Genomic DNA, 15,804 nt, shown 5'->3' on the forward strand with positions numbered 1-15,804 from the left:
GGGACTGTGAAGCAACACAAACATAGACACATGCACACGATAACATATGCACTATACACATGGATTTAGTACTGTAGCTATGTGGCAGTGGTGGAGTAGGGGCCTGAGGGCACATAGTGTCTTGTGAAATCTGAATGTAATGTTTATTTTTATGTATAAACTGCCTTCATTTTGCTGGACCTCAGGCCAATGGGGATCCATAATAAATATAAAATGCAACTGAACGTTTTTTTGGGGTCTTTTTGGGATTTCACAGCTGAATGTTCTGCCATAACAGGCCCCTGAGCCTGTGTTGGGATGTATTTTGGAGTGGACTGTGATTGAAGAAGTGTGGTGGGTTTTGTCAGTTGACGTGTTTAATTTTGTATTATGTCGCTTTCCCCTTTTCCCGCAATGTTTTTTGTTGTTGTTTCTTATTAATCAATACCCGGTCCAGCTGGCGGCGGTAATGCACCATTAACATTGGATGCCAACTGCTGTTAAACCCCATCGAAGAAGAAGGAAGACCGCACCTGATCCTGTGCCCAGTGAAACGCTTTTCGCCCAGTTGGAGTGACGCTGAACGTGTCCCATCAATATCCCTCGATCTTTTAAACAGTGCGCATTTTAGGATTTTCTGGACTTTTCTTTATTTTATATCGTTTTGCCGTGGACATGGCACATTTTAAATAGGGCTAATGAGAGCAGAGACGTAGTTATTTTACTAGCTAGGTGTTTAGTTAGGTAACTAGTGGAAGCTAGCTTAGCCACATGGTGTACATGTCCAGAACTGTCATGCGACGTGGTTGTTGGGCCGATGCGTTGCGATTTCTTTCGGGCATGGATTACACATTTACACGGGTTTTACCCGGTTTATTTTAACTCTGGGCAACCCAGTTCAACTTTGTCTTAACGTCGCAGGCTGGGGTTCGTATGGTGAAGTGTTGAAGTTAACGTTGTTCTTCATGAGGTGAGTTGTGACGTCGATGGTAATGAATTTTCTAGCACAGCTGGCCTCATGTCATGGCTGGCTGGATAATGCATGGACGATCTTGATTTTAATAATGTTATTTTAAACATGTCAATTCGTTTCTATTTTTACTGGCGTTGATGTTTAGCACGGTGGTAGTCTACCAAAGGAGGTGAAGTATGAATCTCAACACAAGTGAAGGGACAGCCATGGGTGCTAGTGGAACCAATAGCACCCCATCGACACCAAAAAGAGGTAATGTGGCCTGTCATTCTAATCTAACCCCTGTTGTTGATAAGGTTTGATAGACAGTGTATACGGTTACATGCAAACAATACTACTTTTATTGTGAATAGTCGGAGAGAAAAAAAGTAAGATTTAAATATTTACATACTTTGCAATAACGATTTCCCCAATAATTCTGTTTTACATGGAATCAGTCTTTGATCAATGCAGAAAATCGCCAATCAAAATAAACGTTATACTACAGAGACCATGTTATTTTTGTGATTACTATTTGATGACGTTTGTATGGTTAAACTAAGATACATAAAGTTTTTCCGAAATCACTTCATTCGCGCAAAGGAAACTCGCGCTGCTAGTGTTACTACATGCGCAGAACTAACTCCGATTAAAGCCGCGTTTATCACCTAAAAGATAACACAGAAAACTGTTTTATTTGGCGTATGCTTAGATTATGACCTAACCCGATTTAAAATGAAACAGATTAAGGTGTTAACATGACTAATGCCATTATTATTCTACCTTTATTTCAACAAGGAACACAGACCGAGACCAAGGTCTCTTTTACAGCTGGGCCCTGCGTATACATGTTTCAACATACCGTTTAGGTACAATGATACTCGGCCTATTGCCATAAAACGGTTAAATATCGAATTTATTAGTCTGGATGTAAACGTTCTCATTATGATTTACTCGTGTGCATCTTACTAATCATTTGAACTTTTAGCTTTTGCTTGTTGTGATTTTTATTTGAGTTTCTTTCTCCAGCAAATGGTCAACAGCTCTCTGAGATCCTTTGGACGTTACAGAGCATGTTAGAACGTTTTTACTTCCTGGTTTTTGAACTGTGAACAACACACACGTCTTTGGCTATAGTGTCAAGTTATTTATATTTCAATGACTTGTCCTTTTTTTTTTATATATATATATATAAGCAGAACTTCGACCAGTATAACTACAAGGATGCTTCTTGAACAGTGAGTCATGTACTTGGCGAAAACTTCCACTTTGGACAGGGGAAGAGAAGGGTGGTTGTCCTGATGGCTATTGTTTCAGTGCTGAGTGTGGGCCAGAAATGTCACTGGTTGTCAAATGAAGTTTGACAACCAGTTTTAATTTAAAATAAATATATAATAATAATAATTGAGAAGTGAAAGGAATTCCATTAACGTGACAGATGGAGCTCTAAATTTTTTATTTAAAAAAAAATATAACCTTTTTTTTAACTAGGCAAGTCGGTTAAGAACAAATTATTATTTTCAATGACGGCCTAGGAACAGTGGGTTAACTGCCTGTTCAGGGGCAGAACGACAGATTTGTACCTTGTCAGCTCGGGGATTTGAACTTGCAACCTTTCGGTTACAAGTCCAACGCTCTAACCACTAGGCCTAGCCTAGTTAACACTGATGTACTAAAAGTACATAGTGAGGAACCGTTGTAGGCCTTGTCCAAGCTGAGACACGGCTCTCTCTACGAGGCTTTCCACATCAACCATCATGCCTAGTTACAGAAATAGAGGCTGTGAACATCGCATTCTCCCTGAAACTATACTAAACAAAAATATAAACGTAACATGCAACAATTTCATTGGTTTTTATGAGGAAATCGGTCAATTGAAATAAATTAATTAGGCACTTATCTATGGATTTCACATGACTGAGAATACAGATGTACACCTGTTGGTCACAGATACATTTAAAAAAAAAAAAAAAAAAATGGACCTAAGGATCTCGTCACGTTACCTCTGTGCATTCAAATATCCATCGATAAAATGCTATTTGGTTTGTTATGCGTAGCTTATGCCTGCCCATACTATAACTCCACCGCCACCGTGCGGTACTCTGTTCAAGACGTTGACATCAGCAAACCGCTCGCCCACATGACGCCGTACACGTGGTCTGCGGTTGCGAGGCCGGTTGGACTAACTGCCAAATTCTCTAAAGTGACGTTGGAGGTGGCCTATGGTAGAAATAAACATTAGATCATCTGGTAACAGCTCTGGTAGACATTCCTGCAGTCAACATGCCAATTGCACTCTCCCTCAACTTCTGTGTTGTCACTAGGGTTGAACATTTGGGGGAATATTCAGAGGTGGAAACTTTCCGTGGGAATATATGGGAATTAACGGATATATATGTAAATTAATATTAATACCATTTTAAATGTTGATGTTTTTTGCATTGGATATATGTACCATATCATATGGAGACAGAAACATAAACCTTTTACCTGATCGTAAGTAGACATAATTGCAAATGATTAAATCCTTCCAATAGAAATAAACAATTTAGTTACGAATTGAATTTAAATTAAATGAGTTGACTCTTCACATGGGATGATTTCACTGAACAACAAGAGAAAGGGAATATTGAATGATCCCCAATGATCCATCGCGTCTCCCAAAAACGTTTTCAACATCTGTAAAATGATAGTCTAGAAACTAAAGCTTTGGTTGTCTTCCTCTCAGGCTTCCATGTCTTCTCCCTGGACCTCCTCAATGTCCACCTCTTGAACATCAGACTCTGAGGCCTCATCTTCACTGTCACTTTCCAACCTTTTGAGGATGGCTCGTTGTCAGGGTCAAAAAGCCTCAAATTTGTCCGGATGGCCACCAATTTTTCAACCCTTGTATTGGTCAGCCTGTTGCATGCTTTGGTGTGTATGTTCCCAAACAAGGACCAGTTGCGCTCTGAGGCGGCTGATGTTGGTGGGATTTGGAGGATGATGTAGGCAACAGGGGAAAGATCCTCAGATCCACAAAGTCCCTTTCACCAGGTGGCTGATGAGATATGTTGGCACGACTGCCATATTACATCTCCATCCCAAAGCCCTTGCTTGGAAGTGTACTTGGCCAGACTGTCAAGAACCTTGCCCTCATCCAGGCCAAGGTGGCGAGACACGGTAGTGATGACACCATAGGCCTTGTTGATCTCCGCACCAGACAGGATGCTCTTGCCAGCATACTTGGGGTCCAACATGTACGCTGCGGCCTGTATGGGCTTTCAGAACTGCAGTTTCCTCTGCTTGGAGCAACAGTGAAGTGGGCAGGGCAGTACAGATTTCTTCTCTTACATTTGCAAGCAGAGTCTGAACATCAGACAGGATGGCATTGTCTCCCTCAATACTGCTATAGGTTTCAGGAGTTTCAGGCTGCTTACCACTCTCTCCCAAAATACATCATCCAGGAGGATACTCTTGTTGGGGCTGTCCATATCGGCAGACTGTGATATGGTAATTTCTTGGAGAGACTCCTTCCTCTCCAGGAGACTGTCAAACATGATGACAACACCACCCCAACGGGTGTTGCTGGGCAGCTTTAATGTGGTGCTCTTATTCTTCTCACTTTGCTTGGTGAGGTAGATTGCTGCTATAACTTGATGACCCTTCACATACCTAACCATTTCCTTGGCTCTCTTGTAGAGTGTATCCATTGTTTTCAGTGCCACGATGTCCTTGAGGAGCTGATTCAATGCATGAGCAGCACAGCCAATGGGTGTGATGTGAGGGTAGGACTCCTCCACTTTAGACCAAGCAGCCTTCATGTTCACAGCATTGACTGTCACCAGTGTAAATACCTTCTGTGGTCCAAGGTCATTGATGACTGCCTTCAGCTCATCTGCAATGTAGAGACCGGTGTGTCTGTCACTTGTGTCTGTGCTCTTGTAGAATACTGGTTGAGGGGTGTAGATTATGTAGTTAAATATTCATTGGCCAAGAACATTCGACCACCCATCAGAGATGATTGCAATACAGTCTGCTTTCTCTATGATTTGCCTGACCTTCACTTGAACTCTGTTGAACTCTGTATCAAGCAAATTAGTAGATAAAGCATGTCTGGTTGAAGGGGTGTATGCTGGGAGAAGAACATTCAGAAATCTCTTCCAATACACATTGCCTATGAGCATCAGAGGTGAACCAGTTGCATACACAGCTCGAGCAAGACATTCATCAGCATTTCTCTGACTTCGTTCCTCCATTGAGTCAAAAAAAACTTCTGATTCCAGAAGGATCATGAGCTGTTGCCATCGATAAGGTGTCTGATTCATCATTTTCACCTCCAATAGAAGTAGAGGGACTTTTGTGAGAGGTTGTGAGCGCTGAGGGAACTTTATGCACTTGGCCAGATGATTCTGCATCTTTGTTGCATTCTTCACATATGATTTGGCACAGTATTTGCAAATGTACACAGCTTTTCCTTAAACATTAGCTGCAGTGAAATGTCTCCACACGTCAGATTTTGCCAGTGGCTTTTTCCTGTAAAGATTAGGGGGAAAATGAGTTAAAAAAAACAAATACAATTCCATGTACAGATAAATAGTTAAGCAGTAAGATTAAACAACTCCATTGTAAGATAAATGTTTTAAATTGAAACGTATGGAAACAGATGAATTAACACTCCTCAGTTAGCAGGCTCAAGCAAGCTAAAACCCACATGGTAGCAAAAACTAACTAGCAGAAATTGTTAGAAATGATTTAAACACAATTTGCTGTAGGTTACTATTTACTAGTTAACCAAAAATCATGTATGTCATTATAAAATATATTCACCCCACCCAGTATTGTAATTAAAACTTACCAGAAAGCATGTAGCCCTTGGCTCAGACAGTGTAGTAGTGTGGGCTCAATAGCATCTCATTAGTGTGCAAGATCTTGAGAATCATCTGTACATGTGATGGAAGAGTGCACTGTGGATACAGAGGGTTACAATTCCATTAAATTGGGAATTAAATAGTTTAACCAAAATATGCCACAAGACCTATAGTTTCCTTATATGTATCCCACAAAAAAAAGGTTCACTGTTATAAGCAAACTTTTTTTGATGAATTTGAGCTCAGGAATTTTGCTCAACTTCCCAAAATTCCAGAAATTTACCTGAGTTTAAGACTCTTTGCAACCCTAGTTGTCACACAACTGCACATTTTAGTGGCTTTTTATTGTCCCCAGCACAAGGTGCACCTGTGTAATGATCATGCATTTTTAATTAGCTTCTTGATATGCTACACCTGTCAGGTGGATGGATAATCTTGGCGAAGGATAAATGCTCGCTAACAGTGATGTAAAAAAATAAGTGTGAACAACATTTGCTAGAAATAAGCTTTTTGTTCATATGGAACATTTCTGGGATATTTTATTTCAGCTCATGAAACATGGGACCAACACTTTACATGTTGCGTTTTATATTTGTATTCAGTGTATTTGAAAGGCCCTACAATCCAATACCCCCTCTTTTTTTTTTTCTTTTTTTTTATCCAGATCTTAACATGTAATTTCTTGATTTGACAGTGTCACGTGTTGGTGGCATGCGGTGGGGCAATTGTTTGTTTTGTTTAGTGGTCGTTAGGCAGAGTACACAATCCCCTTTCCCCTAGCTAGAAAGGTTTTTGAACTGAATGAAACTGTTAAGTTTAGCAAACAAAAAAATGGAATTCTCTCTCCGCTGTTTCCTTGGTGACGCCCTCTGACTACTTCAACTCCCCTTCTTGTCCACCTGTCATTGCTTCAAGTTTAAATCCCTTTCATAGCTCAGTTGGTTGAGCATGGCGCTTGTGATGCCAGGCTAGTGGGTAGGGCTGTACGATTATGGGTAAAAAAAAAATTGAATTGTGATTTTACTTGCAATTTATAGATTGAAACATTTGGGTAAACTGTTGCAATCATATCAATAGAATGATCAAATGTGAATTATGGTTGGAATACAGTGGTCACTTGAAATGAGGTTTGGTTTTGTCATGACAATTAATTTAAAAGTAAGGGAGGAGATGGTTGTGATTGGTGTAGGAACCAAAATGTTAGTCTGTTTCCCTTGGGACTCTAATTAGATTCAAATGGTTACATTCAAAGATTTCTTAATTTTCTTTGCCTTTTCCTTTCTGATTTTGATTAAGCTGTTACACAAATGATGCTGATATAGTCCTCCACTGGTACCAGGCTGTATTAGAGCAAGGGTTTGCTAGCATGTGATTAGCATTGAGGGCTAACACAATTTTTACACATTTGCAGCTTGTGTAGACCAACTAACTAGCTTTTTTGCAGAGAGCAAGCTACACAAACTTTTATAATATAGAAAATATATTAGACTCGGTACTGGTACTGGCTATATATATAGCCAAGTTATCGTTACTCATTGTGTATTTATTATTAGGTGTTAATACATCATTTTTTTTATGTGTCTTGTTGGGAAGGGCCCGTATGTAAGCATTTCACTGTTGGTCTGTACCTTTTTACAAAGCATGTGACGAACAATTTTTGATTTGTTTTGTCTTGAAATTGCCTTACTGACAGGCTGCCCTTTTTCCCTACAATGAGGTCTGACGGCAGACTCTGCACAACCAGCTTATCAATTAAATGTGAACTGCAATGGTTTTTTTTTGTTAACTTGTGACATGATTTTCTTAGATTATTGCTGCGTTCCATCAACTTTTATTAAGAAACTGGCATTTAAATTCCATTAACAAGTTCAAAACCGTAACGCAGTACCTCAGACCTCCACAGGGTGGTGCTGGAGTTCCATGGAGGAAACCCTCCATGTTTTGATGTGAACCACAAGCTTCTAATTCCAGCTCAATGGTACAATAAGACAGATGACCGTTGTTGGCCTTCAGCAGGATGAATGTAAAGCACAATAGCATCATCCGTGCTTGTGTTGTATTTACAACGCTGTATCCTAATTGTGACATGGGTTGGGATCTGTTACAAATCCGTTTACTTCCTGGAATGAAATGTATTTGGAATTTCAGTGTACTGTACTTCCTGTATTGACCTGGTCATGATGTTTTTTGTTTAAATTAAGGGGTGTTTTCAAGTATAGTCCTCCTTTAAAAAGAACTAATAAAAATAACTGATCTCAGAACTCTTTTTAAAGTGAACTGGGGTGTAAAAAAAAAAAGAAGCTGAAAATTTATTTGAATGAGGACTCGACTCTTGCCAGTCCTCTTTTTAAATTTATTTAAAAAAATGTTTTACTTTTATTTAACTAGGCAAGTCAATTAAGAACAAATTCTTATTTACAATGACGGCCTAGGAACAGTGGGTCAACTGCCTTGTTCAGGGGCAGAACGACAGATTTGTATCTTGTCAGCTCGGGGATTCGATCTTGCAACCTTTCGGTTACTAGTCCAACGCTCTAACCACTAGGCTACCTAGCTAGTCCTCTTTGCATTCACATTGCTATGTTTAGAAGGGAACCAAGATATTTTTCCAACATGTACTCTGGGTTTTTACAAAGTGCAGGACAAGCCATTCAATCAGATGGCTTGGTTTGGATTTGCCACCAATGCACCTTATAGGACACATCATGTCACTCTATACTCCTCTGTAAACTGGTCATCTCTGAATACCCGTCACAAGACACACTTGTTGATGCTTATTTATTAAACCCTGTTAGGCCTCCCTCTCCCCTATCTGAGATATCTACTGCAGCCCTCATCCTCCACATACAACAACCGTTCTGCTAGTCACATTCTGTTAAAAGTCCTCAAAGCACACACATCCCTGGGTCGCTCCTCTTCAGTTCGCTGCAGCTAGCGACTGGAATGAGCTGCAACAATCACTCAACCTGGACAGTTTTATCTCCATCTCTTCATTCAAAGACTCAATCATGGACACTCTTACTGACAGTTGTAGCTGCTTCACGTCATGTATTATTATCGCTACCTTCTTGACCTTTGTGGTGTTGTCTGCCCAATAATGTTTGTACCATGTTTTGTGCTGCTACCATGTTGTGTTACCGTGTTGTTGTCATGTTGTGTTGCTACCATGTTGTTGTGTTGTCATGTTGTGCTGCTACCATGTTGTGTTGCTACCATGTTGTGTTGTCTCTCTTGTTGTGATGTGTGTGTGTGTGTGTTGTCCTATATTTATATTGTATTAATTTTTAATCCCAGACCCCGTCCCCGCAGGAGGTCTTTTGCCTTTTGGTAGGCCGTCATTGTAAATAAGAATTTGTTTTTAACTGACTTGCCTAGTTAAATAAAGAATGAATAAATAAATAAAAATACAATCAGAGTGTGTTAAGAAGACAGCTAGAGATGCCTACTTACATTTTGGAAGCAAATAGATTGCATTTCGTTGAAATATGAGAAATAATAGTTGTAATCAGAAGATACTATAAACATGTACATTTTGATTGGTAACAGAATTAATAGTAATATAATAACTGCAGAATAAATAATGCTATAATTGAAAATTGTACACCCAAGATGGGCACCTGGCCCTTTAAGAGCTAGAATAGAATTTGTACCTTGTGTTGTGATCCTCACCAGATATATTGTCTCCTCACACTATTCAAACCCCACAATCAATAAACAGCTTACGAAGGTCTTGTAGCCTATAGATCACATTTAGCAAACACATAATCTGAACTAAAAACTCCATTTTGGAATTGGGTTTTGTGGGTCCTTGACAATCGCTAATCAATATCCAAAAACAGTAAAAAATAAAAATAAAATTGTCTGCAAGCCTTAACCCCTCATTGGTGCCACAATAGAGAGATGTGATCACAGTAGTCTAGGGTGAGGGGTTACGGCAGTAGTCTAGGGTGAGGGGTTACGGCAGTAGTCTAGGGTGAGGGGTTACGGCAGTAGTCTAGGGTGAGGGGTTACGGCAGTAGTCTAGGGTGAGGGGTTACGGCAGTAGTCTAGGGTGAGGGGTTACGGCAGTAGTCTAGGGTGAGGGGTTACGGCAGTAGTCTCTGTTTTGGCCTCTAGGGCATTCTGGCTCGTCGCCGTAGGCCTCTAGGGCATTCTGGCTCGACGCCGTAGGCCTCTAGGGCATTCTGGCTCGACGCCGTAGGCCTCTAGGGCATTCTGGCTCGACGCCGTAGGCCTCTAGGGCATTCTGGCTCGACGCCGTAGGCCTCTAGGGCATTCTGGCTCGACGCCGTAGGCCTCTAGGGCATTCTGGCTCGACGCCGTAGGCCTCTAGGGCATTCTGGCTCGACGCCGTAGGCCTCTAGGGCATTCTGGCTCGACGCCGTAGGCCTCTAGGCTGTGAATTTCTGGTGATTAAAGTTTTTTCTGGACCTGACGCTCCACAGTATGAGCAGATAGCTGCTCTAGAAAGCTAGTCTGTTTGTATCTATGATTCTTTCATATTGTGATAGGTTTTCTCTGCGTATGTAACTCTGATTTTAGGAAGAGTTTTGCAGTCACCACCGTTGTATCCGTGAATAAGTAGTGTTTCTCCTCCAGCCCAGAGGTGGGACAATTCTATTTCAATTCAGGAAGTACACTTAAATTCCAATCGCCAAGTCTCCAAGGCTTTTCAATGAGGGAAATTCAGAATTTGAATTTCGGTGTACTTCCTGAATTGACTGGAATTGACCCCAACCCTGCTACAGACTCTAATGTAAACCAGCGTGTAAACGGCTTGTCTTTTAGTCTCCATGTGCAGGGAGAGATTCTGGTAGGCAGCTCCACTGTCACTGTCCATCTATGGACAGTGGAGAAAGGGTAAGAGGTTAAGGTTAAGATACCGGTCACTAAACTTATGGCCCTGCCCCAATTATTTACCCTTCTCCTGTTCTCCACTAACCCTCTCCCTCAGTGTGCACTCCCCTTCATGGATTTAAAATCTTGGATTGTTGCAAGCAAACAGTAACAGGAGTGAGTTTCCACCATTGTTAAATCCATGACGGGGGTATGCAAGACAAGGGCACACTGCAGGAGAACGTTGGTGAATTGGGATGAAGCTTTCAGTGAGTTTCTACCATTGTTAAATCCATGACGGGGGTATGCAAGACAAGGGCACACTGCAGGAGAACGTTGGTGAATTGGGATGAAGCTCATGATTGAGTTTCCACTGTTTTTAAATCCATGGTAGAGTTCCCACGTCGGGAGAGGGGTAGAGAATCGGGACACCATATCTCTCAGCGAGTAGTACTGTAAGTGTTTCCCATATTGTCATGTTTTAGTTTGCACAAGTTCCGTCAGGAGGACGGTAACCTGGACAACGTGGTGGTCATGGAGATGGTTTGACTTCTCTGGCCACCCCAGGGTGATGTTGTGTGCTGACTGGACAGGTGTGGAGCTCACTGATATATCAGGGTCATTTAAGACCGTAAAGCCACTCCATAGGTACTTGTTGATTTTTAGTTATTTGTAACTGTTGCCTGGCTGATTTGACAAAACGTTTTAACCTAGCCATATCTGCTCAACTCGTACGTGTTTACAATTGGAAATAGAACAACATGGCTGTTAGATCTTAGTGGAGGGACTATGGTAGATGTTAGTCTGTTGTGCTTTATGCTTTTATGTCTCTATCTTTACAGACCAAAGACCGTTGTTGTCACACACTGTTTCATATCAGACAAAACCTCGGACTGTGCCGAGTGGAGAGGGTCATCCTGTCCAATGACCTGAGCGACGTCCGAGCCTTTTTCCAGCACCTCGTCACCACACAGGTACACAACTTTTGTAATTACATTTTGTAGAGGCCCAATCATTCGGTTCACTGCTGATTTTTAACAGATACACGCTTGTCCTTCAGCTGGTGTAGTTTGGAGATGTCCATCGACTAGGCTGTGTCCCAAATGGAACCCTATTCCCTATATAGTGTTCTGACCAGAGCCCTGTGGTCCAACAGCACAACAGTGTTAAAGTCACCTTGATGAATTCATCTTGACAGCGTGTCTGCCTGTCCCTTGTTCACCTCACAGTGATGGAATGTATCTGTCTGTTTTTATGCCTAAGGGTTTTTTCTGTAAATACATGGAGTAGCCGGCCAGGTAGGAGGAGTAGCCGGCCAGGTAGGAGGAGTAGCCGGCCGGGTAGGAGGAGTAGCCGTCCGGGTAGGAGGAGTAGCCGTCCGGGTAGGAGGAGTAGCCGTCCGGGTAGGAGGAGTAGCCGGCCGGGTAGGAGGAGTAGCCGGCCGGGTAGGAGGGACTACGGAGCGGTGGAAGGTCCGATGGATGTTTTTTTAACTGAATGAGCTCCATTTGTGGCCTCTGGTACGTTCTATTGCCCCGGTTCCATCTGGCACATTCTATTGCCCCGGATCCATCTGGCACATTCTATTGCCCCGGATCCATCTGGCACATTCTATTGCCCCGGATCCATCTGGCACATTCTATTGCCCCGGATCCATCTGGCACATTCTATTGCCCCGGATCCATCTGGCACATTCTATTGCCCCGGATCCATCTGGCACATTCTATTGCCCCGGATCCATCTGGCACATTCTATTGCCCCGGATCCATCTGGCACATTCTATTGCCCCGGATCCATCTGGCACATTCTATTGCCCCGGGTCCATCTGGCACATTCTATTGCCCCGGGTCCATCTGGCACATTCTATTGCCCCGGATCCATCTGGCACGTTCTATTGCCCCGGATCCATCTGGCACGTTCTATTGCCCCGGATCCATCTGGCACGTTCTATTGCCCCGGATCCATCTGGCACGTTCTATTGCCCCGGTTCCATCTGAAATACACAACCAATCACTGTGGGTGGGATTGTCAGGGGATGGGGCAGGATGTTTTGTAAGTCATAGTTGGTAGGTTTTAAGACCTGTCAATCACTGTGGATGGGATTTTTAGGAAAGGTGGTAGATTAGTAATATAGTCAGAAACTAGTCTTCTCTTTTCAATTTAATTTATTGTGGCAACCTAAGAAAAACAATTCAAATAGGTGATGTCTAGTAAACATGGATTCCCTGTTGAGAACTGGTATTGAATTGAGGAACAATGGGTTTTAAAAATGCCAGCAGATTGTACAGCCCTGCTTTTCTATAAAGTCAGGAGGCCATGAGGACCCGTCCTCCATGAGGACCAGCGGGTGTGAATGAAGCAGGTGTTAAACATGGTCTTTTCTACACACAAAACACATTGTCGACGCTTTAATCAAATCAGTAGGCCTATATCAATATTGTTAACAATACCACTACAAGTATCATGAAATTAACTTTTATAACCTTCAGTTTATTTATTATTTTTGGACCAGAATCTCTCCGCTATTGTGTCTGCAGTGATGATTTAACTTCTTCATCGAATGTTTTCATAATTTATCTACAGATAATCGCCAAAGCAGGAGAAGCCTTACCGGTATGCAAATGAAGGAGCCAAATGAACGTCTCGTTCACCGAAGAGATTCGTTTTCCGTTCACCTAAAAAAGATCCGTTCTAAAAGAACTGTTCGTTAGCGACGACCAATCACTAGGCTGGATGAGTCGTTTTTAGCGAACACATGGGCTTGGAATCCTTGGACAAACCAAACGAGATGTTTTGGTTCATTCGTTCTCCGATGAGGTACATGGTCATATACCTACGTTGACTTATGAATGGCAAAGGGATATAGGAGGGTGACTTTTCAGTCACTTCTACACTTTTTATAAACTAAGCCAAAAGACTCCTTAACAGCTTCTACGCCCAAGCCATAAGACTGCTGAACAATTAATCAAGTGGCCACCCGGATTATTTACATCGACACCCCCCCCTCACACTGCTGCTACTCGCTGTTTGTTATCGATGCATAGTCACTGCACCCCTACCTACATGTACGAAATAACTCTACTTACCTGTACCCCCCCCCCATATATAGCCTCATTGTTTTTATTAAATGTTTTACTTTAGTTTATTTAGTAAATGTTTTAACTTTATTTACTTACAAGCCCTTAACCGACAGTGCAGTTAAGTAAGCATTTCACTGTTCTACACCTGTTGTATTCGCCCGCATGCCACAAATAACATTTGATTTGATTCAAAACACGGAAAAGAAAATATGACTGGGCCACAACATTAATGAAGTGTATTTCAACTCGTTACGTTATACATGGGTTGTGTTAATTCACTCACAGGAGACGATTTAAGAAGCATCATGCTCTCCTACCAAAATAACACGAGTACTGAGAGGCGGGACAGACGGCGGACTGACAAACCAGCAGTGTCCCCCTGTCATCGCTCGCTTTGTGACTGATCGCTAGATGCATATCGTCCGTTCTAGAGGGAGAAGGCTATACGGCACGTGTCAAACTCATTCCACGTAGAGGGCTGAGTCTGCGGGTTTAAGCTCCTCGCTTGTACTTGATTTAATGAATTAAGGTCACTAGTTAGTAAATAACTCCCCTCACTTGGTTGCGCTCTCAGATCTCAGGAAGTGATGCTGCTACAGTACTCTGGTGTGGTGCATTCATTTTGAATTCAATGGGTTTGTCTGTGTTTTGAGTGAATCATGTCCCTAAGGCCATTGCTGATAAACCAGTCTTACTGCAGAACCTGTGTTCAAATGGTGTAACACTGAACAAAAAAATATATAAACGCAAAATGTAAAGTGTTGGTCCCATGTTTCACGAGCTGAAATAAGATTCCAGAAAGGTTCTGTACACACAAAAAGCGTATTTCTCTCATTGTGAACAAGTTTGTTTACATCCCTGTCAGTGGGCATTTCTCCTTTGCCAAGATAATCCATTCACCTGACAGGTGTGGCATATCAAGAAGCTGATTAAACAGCCATGATCATTACACAGCTGCACCTTGTGCTGGGGACAATAAAAGGCCACTCTAGAATGTGCAGTTTAGTCACACAACACAATGCCACAAGTTTTTAGGGAGTGCAATTTACATGCTGACTGCAGGAATGTCCACCAGAGCTGTTGCCAGAGAATTTCATGTTCATTTCTCTACCCATCTCGTTTTAGAGAATGTGGCATTAAGTCCAACCAGTCTCACAATCGCATACCATGTGTAACCACGACCTCCACATCCGGCTTCTTCACCTGTGGGATCGTCTGACACCAGACACCCGGACAGCTAATGACTGGGTTTGAACATCCAAAGAATTTCTGCACCAACTGTCAAAAACGGTCTCAGGGAAGTTCATCTGCATGCTCGTCGTCCTCACCAGGGTCTTGACCTGACTGCAGTTCGCCGTCGTAACTGAATTCAGTGGGCAAATGCTCATCCATCGATGGCCACTGGCACCCTGGAGAAGTGTGCTCTTCACGGATGAATCCCGGTTTCAACTGTACCGGGCAGATGGCAGCCAGCGTGTATGGCGTGGTGTGGGCGAGTCGTTTGCTGATGTCAACGTTGTGAACAGAGTTCCCCATGGTGGCGGTGGGGTTATGGGCAGGTATAAGCTACGGACAACGAACACAATTGCGTTTTATTGATTTAGCAGTTTGAATGCACAGAGATACCGTAACGAGATTGTTGTACCATTTCATTCGCCGCCATCACCCCATGTTTCAGCATGATAACGCACGGCCCCGTGTCGCAAGGATCTGAACACAATTCCTGGAAGCTGAAAATGTCCCAGTTCTTCCATGTCTGGTGAGTATGCAGGCCATGTCACCCATTGAGCATGTTTGGGATGCCCTGGATCAATGTGTACAACAGCATATTCCAGTTCCCGCCAATATCCAGCAACTAAACATAGCCATTTGAAGAGGATTGGGACAACATTCCACAGACCACAATCAACAGCCTGATCAACTCTATGTGAAGGAGATGTCGTGCTGAATGAGGCAAATGGTAGTCACACCAGATACTGACTGGTTTCTGGTGCATGTATATCTGTATTCCCAGTCATGTGAAATCCATAGATTAGAGCCTCATGAATTTATTTCAATTGACTTATTTTCCTTTTATATGAACAGTAACTCAGTAAAATCGTTGACG

The 15,804-nt window shown here is 42.3% G+C and overlaps 1 long non-coding RNA gene across 1 annotated transcript; it reads left to right on the forward strand.

The window, feature by feature from the left end:
* Positions 1-493: 493 nt before the first annotated feature.
* LOC120026512 lies at positions 494-15,411 on the forward strand. The gene is made up of 5 exons (XR_005473093.1): positions 494-949; positions 1,098-1,204; positions 11,460-11,591; positions 14,823-15,256; positions 15,376-15,411. It is a non-coding gene; the product is annotated as an uncharacterized LOC120026512 (long non-coding RNA).
* The last annotated feature ends 393 nt before the right edge of the window (positions 15,412-15,804 follow it).

The sequence above is a fragment of the Salvelinus namaycush genome, chromosome 31, assembly GCF_016432855.1.
Source record: "Salvelinus namaycush isolate Seneca chromosome 31, SaNama_1.0, whole genome shotgun sequence".
Classification (NCBI taxonomy): Eukaryota; Metazoa; Chordata; class Actinopteri; order Salmoniformes; family Salmonidae; genus Salvelinus; species Salvelinus namaycush.